Source organism: Balaenoptera physalus (genome assembly GCF_965194825.1).
Source record: "Balaenoptera physalus genome assembly, chromosome: 17".
NCBI classification, from domain to species: domain Eukaryota; kingdom Metazoa; phylum Chordata; class Mammalia; order Artiodactyla; family Balaenopteridae; genus Balaenoptera; species Balaenoptera physalus.
This window is the reverse complement of record NC_138895.1, coordinates 58,107,815-58,123,354: the sequence shown is the minus strand read 5'-3', so window position 1 is coordinate 58,123,354 and position 15,540 is coordinate 58,107,815. Positions and strand designations below refer to the sequence as shown.

Here is a 15,540-nt window from a genome sequence, read left to right as displayed (position 1 = left end):
TGCATAACCAACAATCTTGGGGCCTGCCCTAATCCTTTCATACCTATATCTTAGAAACTTGCTATTTTCCTACTTATTTTCCCCTTAACAATGACCTTGGTAGCCTTATTTTCTTGATTTATTTTGCATAAAATTGTTAAAGACACTCATTTTAATTTGGTGTAAACCTCCCCGTTTGCATGAAAACATGGCACTGTACATGAGTATCTACATTTTAGCAGACAACTGCATAGTGCAGCCATATGATGTAATGTATGAAGTTCTGTGGAAAAATCAAGTTGTAAAGTTTTAACAAAAAATACATATATTATACATATGTATATGTATAACACATACATTCATTAAAAATGCAGGAAAATTTGGGACTTCCTTAGTGGAGCAGTGGTTAAGAACGCATTATTCCCTGCCAATACGGGAACATGGGTTCAAGCCCTGGTCCAGGAAGATCCCACATGCCGCAGAGCAGCTAAGCCCGTGCGCCACAACTACTGAGCCCGCGCCACAACTACTGAAGCCTGTGCGCCTAGAGCCTGTGCTCGGCAACAAGAGAAGCCACCACAATGAGAAGCCCGTGCACCGCAACAAAGAGTAGCCCCCGCTCACTGCAACTAGAGAAAGCCTGTGCGCAACAACAAAGACCCAACACAGCCAAAAAATAAACAAATTAATTAATTATTTTAAAAAAGAATAACTTTAAAAAAATGCAGGAAATTTTATAATAATGATTACCTCAGAGAATGGGATAGAAGTAATTTTATTTTTCTGGTTTTTTTTGCATTTACGTATTTTCTAAATTTTCTATAATGTATTTGTGATCAGAAAAAGGTATTATTTTAAAAGATAGTATATTCAGTATTTTTCATTTTATTTTAAAAGTTATATAAGAAGAATATACACATGAATGTTATTAGTATTTATCTTTGAGAGATTATGAATGATTTTTTTTTCTACTTGGTGCTTTTCTATATTTTTAAATTTTCTATAATATGCTTGTGCATTTTTACTGTAAAAAATAAAACAGAACTACAAGGAAAATCCAATGTTGAACTAATAGAAATTATTCTCCAAAGGTAGAACAGTAAGTCATTGTGAAACCTGGGTATTTGGGGGCATTAGAGAGCCTTTTAGGTCACAGACTTCACTCTGAATACCTGAAGTCATTCAGGCCTAATCTCTGGCCTCATTATTTCTTCCTCTAAATTAAAAGAATTTTTATCTAAGAACAAATTCCTTTGGGCAAGATATAGCAACTGCTCCCAGAGTACTAAATAAAGATTATTGTGAAAACAGTGAAAAATAAATCTTTTAAAACACACAAAAATTAAAAGATACACAAAAATAGGCTCTCAAGATAATTTTGATAAGAAAATCTAAATTGAATGATGGCTTTACACAACTTTCTTAAATACAGAATTATGTCACCTAAGTTCAACTCAGAAGTTGGGGGTATAATGCATTAATGAAAACCCATTTCTGCAGAGAGGTCAATAGTCCCTTCTCATCACAACAGTTATTGAATGGATTTGAGGTACACGTTTGGGCCTTAGTAAAAGGAATAACGGTGTGGTCATGAACACCTTCATTTTAAAATGGCGGACATGACTGAACCTCAAGATGAGAAAAGATTCCCCATCCCCTTTGAGAAGACACTGTTGCTATGGTGATGGTCTGCTAGCCTATAGCTGAACATCTTCAGGTGGCTTTGGTTTGTGGGGACAAGTTAAGACATGTTCGAACTACCCCACCTACACAGCAACCTGACCAAAGAAAACCCTTTACAGTTAAGAACAAATTACCCACTTTTAAAAAAACTCCGTGGCTTGGAAGCTGTCTATGTGATGAAAACTCCCAAATGTTTATCTCCAACCTTTGAGCTTCAGACTTCCATAGCTTCCATAGCTCCATTTGGATGCCTGATTATTATTTGACATTCACATGACCAAAACAGAACTAATCATTTCTCCCATTCTCATCCCAACCATCACAATCACATCTTGCCCCACCAAAGTAAACTGCACCCCCATTCACTCAGTTGACCAAAAACCTTGGCATCATAACCACATTGTCTATTTTAACTTCTTTAAAACACTTATCAATGCCTGAAACGGTTTGTTCATATATCTTTTATCTGACTCTATTAGAATATCAGACTTTGCACAGCAGAAATGAAAACTGTTTTGTTCACCACTACATTTGCAGCATCTAAAACAGTGCCTGATATATAGTATGTACTCAAAAAATAGTTATTGACTGATTCTGCCTCGTCCGATGGTATCACTTTCTTATTTTAGAATTTTCAACAATATTCTTAAGAATGTGATGTGACTGTAGACTATTTATTTCCACTGAGCATTTGTTTCTTCATTTATAAGATGGAAGATATTAAATAACCTACACATTTTCCATTTATGCTAAAACTTCATAACTGTGATCAAAGCTTACATGAATTATAAAATATTCCTTTTCCACTCAGCTCACTATGTGATTTCCATTTAGCTCCTTTCTTGTTGTCATATACAAGAATGTATATGTAGTCATAGTTCTCAAAGCATTTTTGTTTCCATTATTTTGTTTGGCACCTCAGACTCCTGAAGCATTATACTTACTAATTCCATTTAACAGATGAAGAACTAGAGGCACAGAGAGGGTGTACAGTTTGTTTAAACTCACCATGCATCTCCTTTCCCTAACACAATCTGTTATGAATAAAAGTTGTTGGCTTGGCTAATACTTTAAATATTTTATAGTCACAGTGTAGATCTAGGAATTATAATACATAATTTTTCTTCCAAATATTTTAAATAAATATTCATCATCATATGTGTGCTTTAAGGGAGTCTAACACAGTTTTCCAATCTTCCCAAGGATTTTGATTAGACTTTCTACAAGAAAAGACAAAGCTACTTGTCTTTTGTTTGAGTTGAGTGACATAAGTTGACCAAATCCACTCCCTGTCCATCCTTCAGTAGCATCTAATATTTCTCCCATTTGACTATTCCTTTGAATAAAGGCATTGCCTCCAGAAAGCCCCAGCAGTGAACAGGAATACAGAATAATCAGAAAGATTTGGGTTCAAATCCTCACTCCAAAATTTACTAGCTTTATTATTGTAAACAAGTCATCGACCTCCTTTTCTTCATCAGTAAAGTGTGACAACTTCTTAAGGAAAATGTAATAATTAAATTAGATGATATGAATTGGTGCCTGGTACATAGTACATACTCAGCAAATATGAGTTTTTCCCCATTCTGGTAACTTAGAGGAGTAACATATCAATCTAATAAAACTTAAATAAGCTTTATGGAAATGTAAAGAGGATGAGGAAAAACAAAATAGGTCTGGAATACGGTACTGAGTAAATGTTGTTGAATGAATAAATAAATTATAGACAGGTACTAGCTCTATATATTTTGATAAAAGCTGTGAGGAACTAAACTTCAAATATTCTTAGCACAAGACAATTACAGTTTAGCCCCAGAAAAGATAAGCTGGTATTTCTTTGCAATCACTTTAACTGAATGTGTTTTCCTTTAACTCTGGGTTTCTGAAAGGACCATGTGGCTTCTGTGCATCATTTGAACCTTCCCAACTTGTGAGCTGGTTATTTAACATTATTCTCAAGTCTAGAGAAACCAAACAAGAATTTTCTCTAGTCTAATTCAAATCTAGTATCTAGGAAGAAACAAGCAGGTAAGAGAGAAAGACTTTTTTAACCCAAGAACTGAGGAAGCATGATTGACACAACATCTCAAAGGCTGGACTAGTTAATCTTTTAAAGTCCCTTCTATCGCCAAGATTCTATAAACCCCCTGGTTTAACCCGTTCTTCTAAAATGAATTCTACAACAGTTTCTATAATTACACTGTATTTTTGTAATATGTCCAGGTAAGTGTGAATTCAGTGGCTTGTGCTTTGATATTCATCTAGAGATATTTATTGTAACCTTAATTGCATAAGGTCATCTTACAGAAGATGCACTGTGGAGGATTTATATTGACCATGAGTAAGAAAGTAACCTCGTGGGGACAAGTCCCCCACCCCATTTGTTCCACAGCAGTCAGCACTGCAGCTACTCTGATGAAAACCATTCCTATCAGGACTTTCCCCTCTCCTCTTCCCATCTTCTGGCCCACGTGACACTTCCCACTCAGAAAATCAGCATCAGTGCCATACCACCCTTCCCTCTCCCTCACTTTACCACCCCATACCCACCCGATCCCACCCCACCTCGAATGCACACACGCTCCCAGTGCTTTGAAGGCTTCAGAATAAAACTATGATGACATTTCCTTCCAAAAAGGTGGGAATCCCTCCTTTAAAGGAAGCTGTAAACTTGCAAGGGCATGAGACTCGTTATCATTATCTTACATTTCCATGGCACTCTAATACTAACTTTCTTTTTTTAGCTTCACAACAATCTTCTAAGAAACTAGGAGGGATTCAAAGGAAATAACCCAGGAATATGTGAAGCAGAAGGCCTGGAATCCTGGATTATGGAGAGAAGGAAGAGAGAAAACCAAATTCCCAGGACACAGTCCCAAGAGACCACGAGCTGGTGAAGAAAATGCTGATGCAGACAGCAGTTCTGACGAGGAGCCAAAGGGATGGACTGATCTCTGCTACAAAAAAGTCAAGGAAGGCTTCAACTCACTGGTGACCCTGAATGCAGGTGAAGAGAAAGGCGCAGTACAAGGTACATACTAAGATCTAGTAATGTCAAGATTTGTCAAAAGCAGAATTTTTCTTGTGAGGGAGTTCCATTATGTTATGAATCTGCATTTTTCATGGAGGAAGGGGTTTCCAAGAGTTAGAAAACACCAGAGAGAAGAAATCTTAGAGTCTAAGCCTTTACGATCAGAGAGAAGTAGGAGGGATCACCAGAGGAAAAGGAGCTGAAACGACAGAATAAAATGTTTCACACATTTAACATGTGCCAAATTAAGTAATGTGAGACTGATGGGTTTCAATTGTATAAACTCTGCACTGCCAAGTTCTCACACACAGAAATAGAAGTCTGTTGTAAGTTGACTGTGTGGGCTAAGCTCTCCTGAATATGGTGAGAAGGGGAGCCAGGGAAAGGGGTGGGGGGGGGGGTGGTGGGAGTCAGGGTAAGGACGGGAATGCTATTTTCCAGAAGCAGTCTTCTGTACAGAAAGCTCCCCTTAGGGGTAAGAACGAAGATTAATCTAAGAGTAAACAACTTACATAACAAGAAACTTACCTGGAAGAGCCTTTAGCCTGAAGGTGGTGACTGCCCTTTGACCCTTAGTTATGGCTGGCCAGAAGGACGCAACCAGTTCCATCCTGAAGCTCTTTAGTAAAGCTGAATGTTCTTGATGGGGCAACCGGGGGCTCTTGGCAAGTCTGAGAGAAGAGAGTACCTTCCCACCAATCTCTTCAAAAACCTACCTTCCCAGGAAAGCAGGCAGTGGGGCTAGTTTTGCATTTGGACTCACAAATTCGAACCCTTTGCTTCCCAGTGCCGAGGTTCCCCTCAGCCTTGCCTAAAATCAATGCAAATTATATCTATATTAAAGAAGTCTACGGTATTTTACCTTGTTTTTTAAGCGCAATTGCTATTTATGTCCTGAGAGTTAGATAGTGAATGGCCACGTTTATCCCCAGGACCAGGAAATTCGGACAGAGACACTTTGTTTAGACGAGGCGCCCAAGGTCATTGGAGAAGTCGGAAAGAGCTCGTGGCTAAGTCTTCGCCCTGAGTTTTGGGCAGTGTTTCCTTCGCTGCCTCACACAGGCTGCGGTCGCCAGAGGAATTTTCCCGGGGAGAAAAGACACCTCAGGTCCACGCTGCGGTTTTCAGTGGTTTGCACGTCCTGCGCGGGGACAGGGCATTGGTTAACTGGGGTGAGTGAAGACCGCGAGGCGCACTCCAGCCTCAGCGACCCGGGGGATCCGGGCGGGCGTGAGAGGGAGGTCACGCAACGCACACCTTCCCGCCCTTAGCCCGGGATCCCTCCGCTGGCTGGAGCCCGGAACCTCTGCAGTGCGCCGCCCGCACCCGAGAGGCTTCGGGAAACCGAGCCTGCAGCGCAGGCGGCCGGGGCCCTGGCGACTGGGACTGCGCCTGCGGGTCGGGAATCCCCCGGAGCAGGAGCGCGTCGCCGCGCCGCCCTTACCGGTGCCGGCCCTCTGGTCCCCGCCCGTCTCCCCCGTCGGTTCGCAGCCCCGGCCGCGGCCCAGCGGCTACAGAGGCCGAGGGGCCGCCACCCGGATCCCAGCGCTCGGGCGGCGAAGGCACCACGTGTCCGGCCCGGGCTGGCGCGGGCGGAGCGGGCCGTGCCCGGCTCCCCGAGCCCGAGCGCACACCCGCGGAGGCGCCGGGTCCCATCCATACCCGACGCCGGCCCAGCCGGGCCCCGGCCTCCCTGGCGCGCGTGGACGCCTCTTCCTGGACGGCGCGATGGGGCCCTTCTGGGAGAACACGGGTAAGAGCAGGCGTCTGTGCGGGCTCTGCGGACAGTGCCCACGGGCGCGGGAGGGCCACTGATCCTCTGTGGTCCAATGAGGGCCGGGATGGATGCTCCGGACCCTGGGACCGCTCCTTCCAGTGGTGGCGGCGGGCCGGGGGCGGTATCCAGGGTGCTGCGGACACAGAGAAGAAGGTTGTGGAAAACGGGGACTCTGAGCAGAGGGAGGCTGAGGGGACAGTGTTCCTGTCCGGTTACTGAGATGGTCGAGCTGGACTCCTGGTTGCAGCGGGCACGGTGGACCGGGCCGTCGGTTGGTGGGGGGATGTCTCCCTTTAGTAATTGTCCTAGGGAGTGAGAGTGGGGCTTGGAAATGGTGCCTTTTGATAATGAAGGTTCGGTAAGGAATTGATGGTATCCAGAAAGAAAGCTTTGGTAGATCTCTCCAACGACGTGGATGGTCCAGAGTCCCCAGAGGACACTTTTCAAGTTTCTGCTTCCTTGGGAATTTTTCACCAGATTATTTGTGGTGAGGAGGGAGGACCCATTTTTCATCAATATGTTAGAAGGGCTCAGCTGATGAGCTCAAAACATTCTCATGCTGGGTGAATTTAAAATAGGAGTGAATTGTAGAGAGGAAGAGATCTGTAAGGTTAAATTGGTGCGTGGGAAGAGATTCTTAAAGCTTTAAATGGAAGGCGCCACTTGGAGTAAACTGCTTTCCTGTTGTTTTCCTCTTGTTCTCCGGTGTTGAGCAAGTAGTGACATCAAAGAAGGCAGGAAACTCCACTGCTAAGTTCCTGGCAGGTCCTCTGGTCCTGACCCCCGACCCTGGGCAGCAGAAGCAAAGAGCAGCTTCAGCGTCTGAATCTCCCTTCTCAGAAAAGGGCCAAATTAGAACCCCACAGTTCAAACTCTTCAACTTAAAGTTTCTACTGCAGCACTGCCAGCTCAGACACTTGGCTGGGCACATATTAGAGATGTTTGCTTCTTCTTCCTCCAAAGGTGTTTTGGGGGCAAAGGAAGTCAGGTAATCACAGTGCCAAGTTTTCTCCACCTGTACATTTGGGAGAACAGCAGCACTTGTCCCCTTGAGAGATGGTTGAAATGATGTTTTTTACTTGCTTCAGATTTTAGAGCAGCAGTATATTATCATAATGCAGCTCTTGGTTTCTTCAGTTATGTGACAGTGACACTATTTTAATGCAGAAAACGTTTACAGCACACTGCTCAATCCTGGTTGATCTCCACATATTTAAATCAAATTTTATTAACTTGGTTTGCATGCAGTAGTCTTTAAAGTGGTATCATAATTGAGACCAAATAATCATATGAGTTCTTAAATGCTGGTGCCCTAAAAAAGAAAGTGCAAATCTTCATTTTTATAGATGAACTACTGAGGCTGGCAGAGAGTAAGTAGCCCAAGAACATGAATTAGCCAGTGGCAAACTTAGAACCAGTCATCTCCTAACACCCAATCCTGTGGTTTTCTCACATTTTAGTAAAAGTGTGTAGGAGATAAGCATAAAAGAGTAATCTTACAATTGCCCTGATTGTCAGGGCTTAGAGATGGGGTTGAAAGGGTCTGTGACTATAAAAATGTAGCATGAGGGAGATCTTTGTCATGATGGAAAGGCTGTGTATCTTGATTATGATGATGGTTATATGAATCTACATATGGGGTAAAGTGTCATAGAGCTATACACACACATTGCACTAATGTCAGTCTCCTACTTTTGACATTGTACTATAGCTATGTAAGATATAATCATTGGGGGGACGTCTCTGTACTCTCTTTACAACTTCCAGTGAATCTATCATTATTTCAAAATAAAAACTTTTTTCAAAATTCATTTTGTAAGTACGTCAAATTCCAAAGCATTTTTCTCCATGGGAGAAGGCACTATTTCCAGAACTTCAGTTACTCTAGTATCCTTGTCAATGTTTATCATCTCTAAATACAAATGATAATACCCTTTACTTAATACTCTCATTTAAATTGGCACACATTTTTTTTTACTCAGCCTTCATCTAAGGAATAATATCCATGAAATACCAGGTTTTGAGGTTAGTTACATCTCCAAATATGTAAAAATAAAGATGTAACTTTCAAAGAGACTTATTCACCTACAATTATCCCAACACTGGGTGTGCTGTGTAATGGCAAGGCTTTGGGAGGTGATCCAGGAAGTGGTGAGGAAGGCAAGCCCAGCTCTGCAGAACAGCTTGTGACCAGTGGTACAACGGGAGAGAGAACTAGGTCACCGCACATCCCAGTTGCCATCTGAGAAATGACCTATCATTCCTTCTAGAAAAAGACAATTTTCATTAAGCTTTTTAAATTATAAAATATTCCTAAAATTACTTCAAGTCTTTATCAGAGTGGCGCATCTCAGCAGTATATTTAGCTCTGTAGAAGCTAGAAGCTATATTTGGCTTTTTATTCTATAATTTATGATAATGATTATTCAAGTTGTCTCCCAGGCTTAATCACCAAGTCATCCATATGTGGGCTTTTTCTGTCTCTCTTTTCAGAGCACATTAACTCATTTTGCTTAAACTATATGGCCTTTGGTTTGCTGTAGAGATCCCTTTGGGAAAAAAAGGGATGAGAAAACCTTGGCATTCTCAAAGTGAATTTTTAAAAACGGTATGAAAAAAAGATAGGTAGAGAAGTATAGAAGGACCATAACAACATTATTAAAATGCATTCCTTAAAAAATGCTTTTAAGAAACTTTAACTGATTGTGCCTCTGCTAGTTCTAAAATGAACTTTGATGACCAACAAACTTCAGTGAGAATGTTCACTCATCAGAAAGGGAAAAAAAAAAAAGAAAACATTTTCCTATAACAATATATGGCTTACAAAGGCATTCTTCAGGGCCATGAGTTTTTTTCTTTAAATAATCTATTTTCAAGCATAAAAATTATCTATTGCCTTGTTTTTAACTTTGCTTCTCAAGAAACGTAGGCATGTCTCTTGGACAACTGGGAAATATCTTCCTAAACCTTCCAGCCAGCAAGATCCAGATTTGAGGGAAAAGAATATTGATTCTTTGACTGTGACTGAATCAATACAAGGAGAAATAAACTCAGTCACAACCTAACTCCCCCAGTTATTTCTGACCCTTCGGTATTTTTTTAATTTAAATTATCTACAAAATCAGATGGGATTATTTTGAATACATGGTAAATTTTTTAAATCATTTTTCTTATCCCTTCACCAATATGGATAGAAAAGCCCGAAATTGTACTAGAATAGATTCTTTTGTGGGTCTGTACTAGACTTCAGCATGTTTGCCACCTCGTTTTGGAATTAGTTCGCCACAGCATGATGGGATTTAAAAACAAAGGCAAGGTATTTTTCCTTCTATACTGATGTTGGAACAACCACTGCCAGTGTCAGATGATTTCATCCTCTTTTCTAATTTGTTTAGTTTGTGGAAAGCTGATCAAAGATAAGGTAGGGCATTTGGGCTGCTGAGTTACCAAAGTATTCAAAATGTTGGTGCCTGCGGAGTGTGACCGCGTATCCCAGCCTATACTAGTTGACTCTATATCCCATCTAGTTTAGCATGTTGCCCTAGCAGAATGGCAGGTGCATAATAAACATTTTAGAAAGAAAGTTTAAATGAATAAATAAAAGTACTAGCTAACAACACCCATTTATCACAGTGTCATGTGCTTTTCACCCAGAGTAACTCCATATCTTATGCTGAATACAGAGCAAAACTCCAGAATGAAGTTAGCACACAAAAATACACATTTGTAAAGTGCTCATATAACTTAATGTCCAAACAGGGCAAACATAGTATGTAAACTCCATAAGAGCAAAGATTTTTGTTCCTGTGGCACTCTCAGCACCTAGAACAGTGCTTGGCAATAGTAGGATTTTAATAAATGTTTTCAAATAAATGAGTGACTGAAAGAAGACATGTATATACACAATAGTGTATTCACATTTATGAGAAAATATTGACATTAATTTCAAAATTCAGTTACAGGTTATTTTCCCATATGGTCTTTTGAATTGCCAAATGGTGGTTAAGGTGAGTACTTCTAGCGTTAAGGGCTGCCCATGCCATCACTGGGAAGATCCAGTTTTCCTTATTTTGAGATTAAATTTGAACTCATCTAATTGTAATGTCTGTACTGCCCGCTAGCCAGAAATTCTCAAGAATGATATGTGAAACCTTGTCACATGCCTCACCAAGGTCCATATGCTTTGCCACGTGTCCCAAGCTGGCAGCCTATGGGCCAGGTTCATTCTACAGATGTGTTTTGTTTTGTTTTAAAATCAGGAGCATATTCATTAATAGAAAGTTGCAGTTAAGTTTTTAAAACTCACAATGATTCACATAAAAATCCCAGATTTCTGGCTTCCCTGGGAAAATAACATCATTTAGGCCATTCAGCTCCTTTGCGTTAATTGTCTCATCTAAGTAAACTTGTGCTTTTGTGACTTCTGTCCTGACCATTTCTCAGATTTACTAGTCTTTACCCTATCTGTTAAAAAAAAAAAAAAATGCTATGCTTGCTAAGTTATTCTTTGAAGACCAAGCTGATTTCTGAATATCATTTTTTTTCTTTTTCAAGTACTCAGAAGCCATCTTTTTATTAATTTGTTTCAGAATATTGCCTAATATTTTATGTTGGTCTCACCAAACACTGTTTTAGAGACTCTTTCTTCTAATTTGTGAAAATCAAAACTATTTACTTCATTTCCAGATTTCTGTCCCCTTAGCATCTCTCCTCATCTCCAGGTTCTTCAGCGACATTAACAATCTTATAATCCCTATTTGTAAAAGGTGAGATTATAAAGCCCAGGACATAAATTGTCAAATGAACTAAATGCCTAAAGAGAAGCTAGTAGCATTAATTAGCCTGAGCTTTCGTATTCTCTACAAAGTTTTATTTTATGCCTTTTAGTTTGGAGATCATTTTACTTGATAGAGAAGCAAAAGAGTAGCTACAAACTTCTATCTTCTCTTAGCCATCCATCCATCAATATTAAATGAACCGCAACAGGTAGTGAGTGTATACTTTTTTTTCTCCTCTCCCTTCAAGCATAATTAAAGTGAATAGTTTTCTCACCCTTAATATTTTTGCAAGTCATAGTTCAAAATTGGATTCCAGTTTTCCTGACACTATGAACCAAAGTTTTGCTGTATCAAGTGTTCTTGGGAGCAGAATGTTGGATTTTTCAATTTTTCACATAATAATAATAGTATGTATTATAATATTTAGCTCAGATTTTAAATTGATTAAACACCATTATTTTGTCTGATACCTGGTGATGATGTGAGGGAGAGATTACAAAATAATATCCTGAGTGACCCTCTGAATTGAATCTGTAAGATGAATACAGGAAGGAAAGGAAGTGACAAGTTATCTAATTCTCTGAAACTGTGGAATAAAATATGAACTTACTCTCAGAAGTGCGCATATTTTCTTATTCCCTGAAGGAAACTGCAAACCTTTGGTGACCCAACCACAGACAGTTACCTGAATTTAAAACCACAAAAATCAATTTAAGTTCAACTTACTAACACTGAGCATTTCCTTCCCAAGGGCAGAACTGACATCTTTTGTAGGACAAATGAAGAATGGGGTGGAAGGTAATATTAACCTGTCCTCTCCCTTCTTCCTTGGTTTAACCTGTGCCCAGGGAAACTCAATTCATAATTTCATCAATTTCACACCATTAGTACCCATTAAATTAACTTTAAAAGGTACGGTATAATAGTCTGAATGAGTAGGAGGAGCCATTAAAGCTAATGACACTTAAATGCATTTATCACAGTGATGCATGTCTTTAAAAGGGCCATTATGTTTTTCCATAAGATAGAAGGGGTTTGAAAGTGTAAACTTTATATTATCCATCCACTGAACATTCTTTAGTATTTATTTTGTCCTAAAACATATTAAAATGGAAGATGGTGACCATAAAGTTATTTCTTATATTTCAGCCTGAGAGGAATGTTTCCTGTATCTCTCATAAGGCTGAGTGCTCTCAATGCTTTGTCCATGGTGCTGAAACTGGCTCTACCTCAGTGACCCCAGCACAGGAACAGACAGAAAGGAAAAAAAGATTGATATTTCTTCCAGTTAACGACTTACAAGAATACAAATATTGACTTAGAAATGAATGCATTGTTCAACTTTATAATCAGCATAGCAAGAAAATTTGCACATATTATAAGTTTGTGTATTTGAGTAGTGTGCAAAATGGAGGCTAAATTGGCAAATATTTGTTTTTAACCTATCTGAAGTACAGCTTGGGAATTTTTATCATTTTGCTCCTACACTTCTTTTATTCGTTAAAGTACACCAGTAGCAATGATATTTAACTTTTGTCAATTTCTGTTTGTTTTTCAAAAACTCTTCATTTTGGATTTTCTTAAGCCCATAATAATGCTTTCTCTCTGATTTTTATTAGAATAAACACTTTGGGCATTCTTCATACAATTTCAAACCACAGGAAAAAGCTATATATCTTCAAATAATGGACCAACATTTGAATTACCTGTTATAAGTATAAAGAACATTTATTATCAGTTACAATTTAAGTCAATGAATATTTAATACATATAACTATAAGGATTACAGAGAATTTTGATATATGGCTCTTACCCCTGAAAAGCCTAAAACTGAATAATTATTACATGTACATGTAAAATAACACATTAAAATTTAATGAGGGACTAATTGAGGGACTGGATCTGCTTGCCATTTTCACTGCTTTGTCTCTAGTATGCAACACAGTTCCTAACACATAGTTGGCACTCAATAAATATTTGTTAAATGAATTAGAATATGAATGAATAAGTACAAAAGGAGCTAGAATTGGTGGCACCAATCAGATGTCACTGATTTACAGTTACTTTCTTTAGAGGAGGCATGCATGCTCCAGTTATCAAGCTATAGAAACTGATATACATTCATCTATTTTTCTCAATGCATTAAATTACCAAGAGCAAAAATAATGGCTAACGTCATTTTAGTATGCATTAAATGTGAGGCATTTTTAAAGTGCTTATCTATGTCACTTCACTACAACTATTATAATTCCCTTTTTATAAATGAGGAGAGTTAAATGACTTTCTTAAGTAACCTAGTCAATAGTAATGCAGAACCAAAACTCAGAACTAAGTCTGAGCTCTTAGCCATTACTTTACCAAAATCCCAACCTATTTTTGAGCATTCAAGGGCCTTTGTAAATTCCATATCATCATATAAATTCTAGATCTTTGGAAATCTTTCTCTTGACCTGTTTATGAAAGGTTTCTTACCTTCACAACCTTCCTTTTCCAGCTTGTAGTGAAGAAGTCACTTTTCTCCCTCTTTATAGTGGCAAAAAGGAAAGGTTATTCACAGGGTAAAGCACAAAAGCCAAGATGCAGAGGAATCCTTTGGGTTTATATGGAAGTAGAGAAAGAAATGATGCAGTTGAAAAAGAATAGTTAGGCCTCTCTACCCTCTGCTCCCAGTTGAGAATGCTTTTTTTGGGGAGGGGGGTGCTACAGAACAGTGATAATTTTCTGGCTGTTGGTCTGTTCTCTTTTACTTCTTTTTGTAGTGAAGTAGCTGTGGCATGGGGTTCAGCCAAAGTCTTGAGGAAAAATGTTCCAGGCAAAGAGACTTATTTATTTTTTTCCAGAAAGACCAATATCAAACAAATTGGGGGTGTAGACCAATTCTTTTTTATACAATTATATTAAACTTATTTACTGGTTTCATTAAGAAATCTATTAGGTCATTTTCTCACACTACTTCCCAATCTGATATTTCTTGTATTTATGTTGCATTTTTGAGATCAAAACTTTTCAATCCAGCATTTATTATTTAGCTGTCACCACTTATCATCACTGAAGTTTGTCCAGAAAATTCATCAACCATCTTGAACTCAACTCAAAAGTCATAGTATTGATCACATGCCATAAAAGAGTACTAGGAAAATAGATGTAGTAGAGTAGTTGTATTAAATACATACAATTCTTACCATTCATAAACTTGCATTCTGATATACAGCTAAGAAACTTAAAAATGAAAAGTAAATGAAACCCAGTAGTGCTAAAAACATTCCATGTCCTGGCAATACCTAAACATTCATTTTCCTCCTTGGAAAAGACAAAAACAATCTGATTTTCCTTGCTGAAGTAATGATAAAGTTATGCAACAGATGAAGTGACTGATATATTATTGATGTGCTCATCGGTAAATATCTACAGAGACTTGAAAATTAAATATATGATGGCTTGATCACTTGCTCTAAAGAGTTTGGCCCCAGTTATTGAACTATGTAACCTGTTATCTAATTTTCATATATAAAGGGAGGAAAACAAACGTCATCAACTGTGTAGACAGTGACGAGATAACACAAGACATTTTAAAATTATTTTTAAAAAATTAAGATTAAATAGTAATCATCTGCTTTATATTCCTCCTGTATAATGAAAAACAGCATTAAAAATGATTTGATATTAAACTTCTCCTATACTTTAAAACATATGTTAACACATGAATAAATTACACTGTTAGGTTTTTTTTTTCTCTTCATGGCCTTAACTTTTTCATTGCATTTTTCTTCCCATTATGCTATGCCTTGATCTATATTTCACTGCCTTAAGGAATTTCTTTTTCTTTTTACCTCCTGCTTTTATCTGCCAATGAAAATTTTGCACACTAGGGAGAAGAAAGAGGTGGGAAAAAAATTCAAAGACACATTCTTGACTTCCTTAATGGGCATTCACAAGAAGTGGAAAATTTCTTTTCTCAATGTCTCTAATGTATCTTCCAAAGAAGATGAGATAGCATTAATGTGACCACAAATTTCCAACTGTTCAGATTGACACAGTCACTGTGCGGCTTGTTTTACTAGTACACAAGGGAGGTCCCATCTCTGGAACTTACTTTTTTCCCCATAAGGTATTTAAGCTGGAAGCTTTGTCAGACTGCATCCGTGTTTCCAGAGCTAGCAGGAATGCAAACTGTGCTTTTGGCATTAGCATTCTACTTAGAACAAAGGGAGGCGCCCAGAAGCACTACACACCAGTGCAGACTCCTCTGGTTTCCCCATAGAGGGTAGCCACAGCCATCTGACTCTTGAGTT

At 38.8% G+C, this 15,540-nt stretch overlaps 1 protein-coding gene and 1 pseudogene across 4 annotated transcripts in view; one reads left to right on the top strand and one right to left on the bottom strand.

Moving 5' to 3' along the window:
* Positions 1-5,690, bottom strand: part of LOC309647225 (nonsense-mediated mRNA decay factor SMG5-like) — a 92,231-nt pseudogene extending 86,541 nt beyond the window's left edge. Inside the window, exon 1 of the transcript XR_014268660.1 lies at positions 5,222-5,690. The product of XR_014268660.1 is annotated as a nonsense-mediated mRNA decay factor SMG5-like (transcript). The remainder of the gene's footprint in view (positions 1-5,221) is intronic.
* Positions 5,691-5,847: 157 nt separating this feature from the next.
* SYBU (syntabulin) overlaps positions 5,848-15,540 on the top strand; it is a 118,263-nt gene continuing 108,570 nt past the window's right edge. Inside the window, exon 1 of one of the 3 annotated variants that reach the window (XM_082434299.1) lies at positions 5,848-5,865. The gene's annotated coding sequence lies outside the window, so the exon portion shown is untranslated. Of the gene's footprint in view, positions 5,866-6,052; positions 6,447-15,540 lie in introns of those variants that run through there. The other 2 variants (XM_082434301.1, XM_082434294.1) reach the window with 2 other exon arrangements.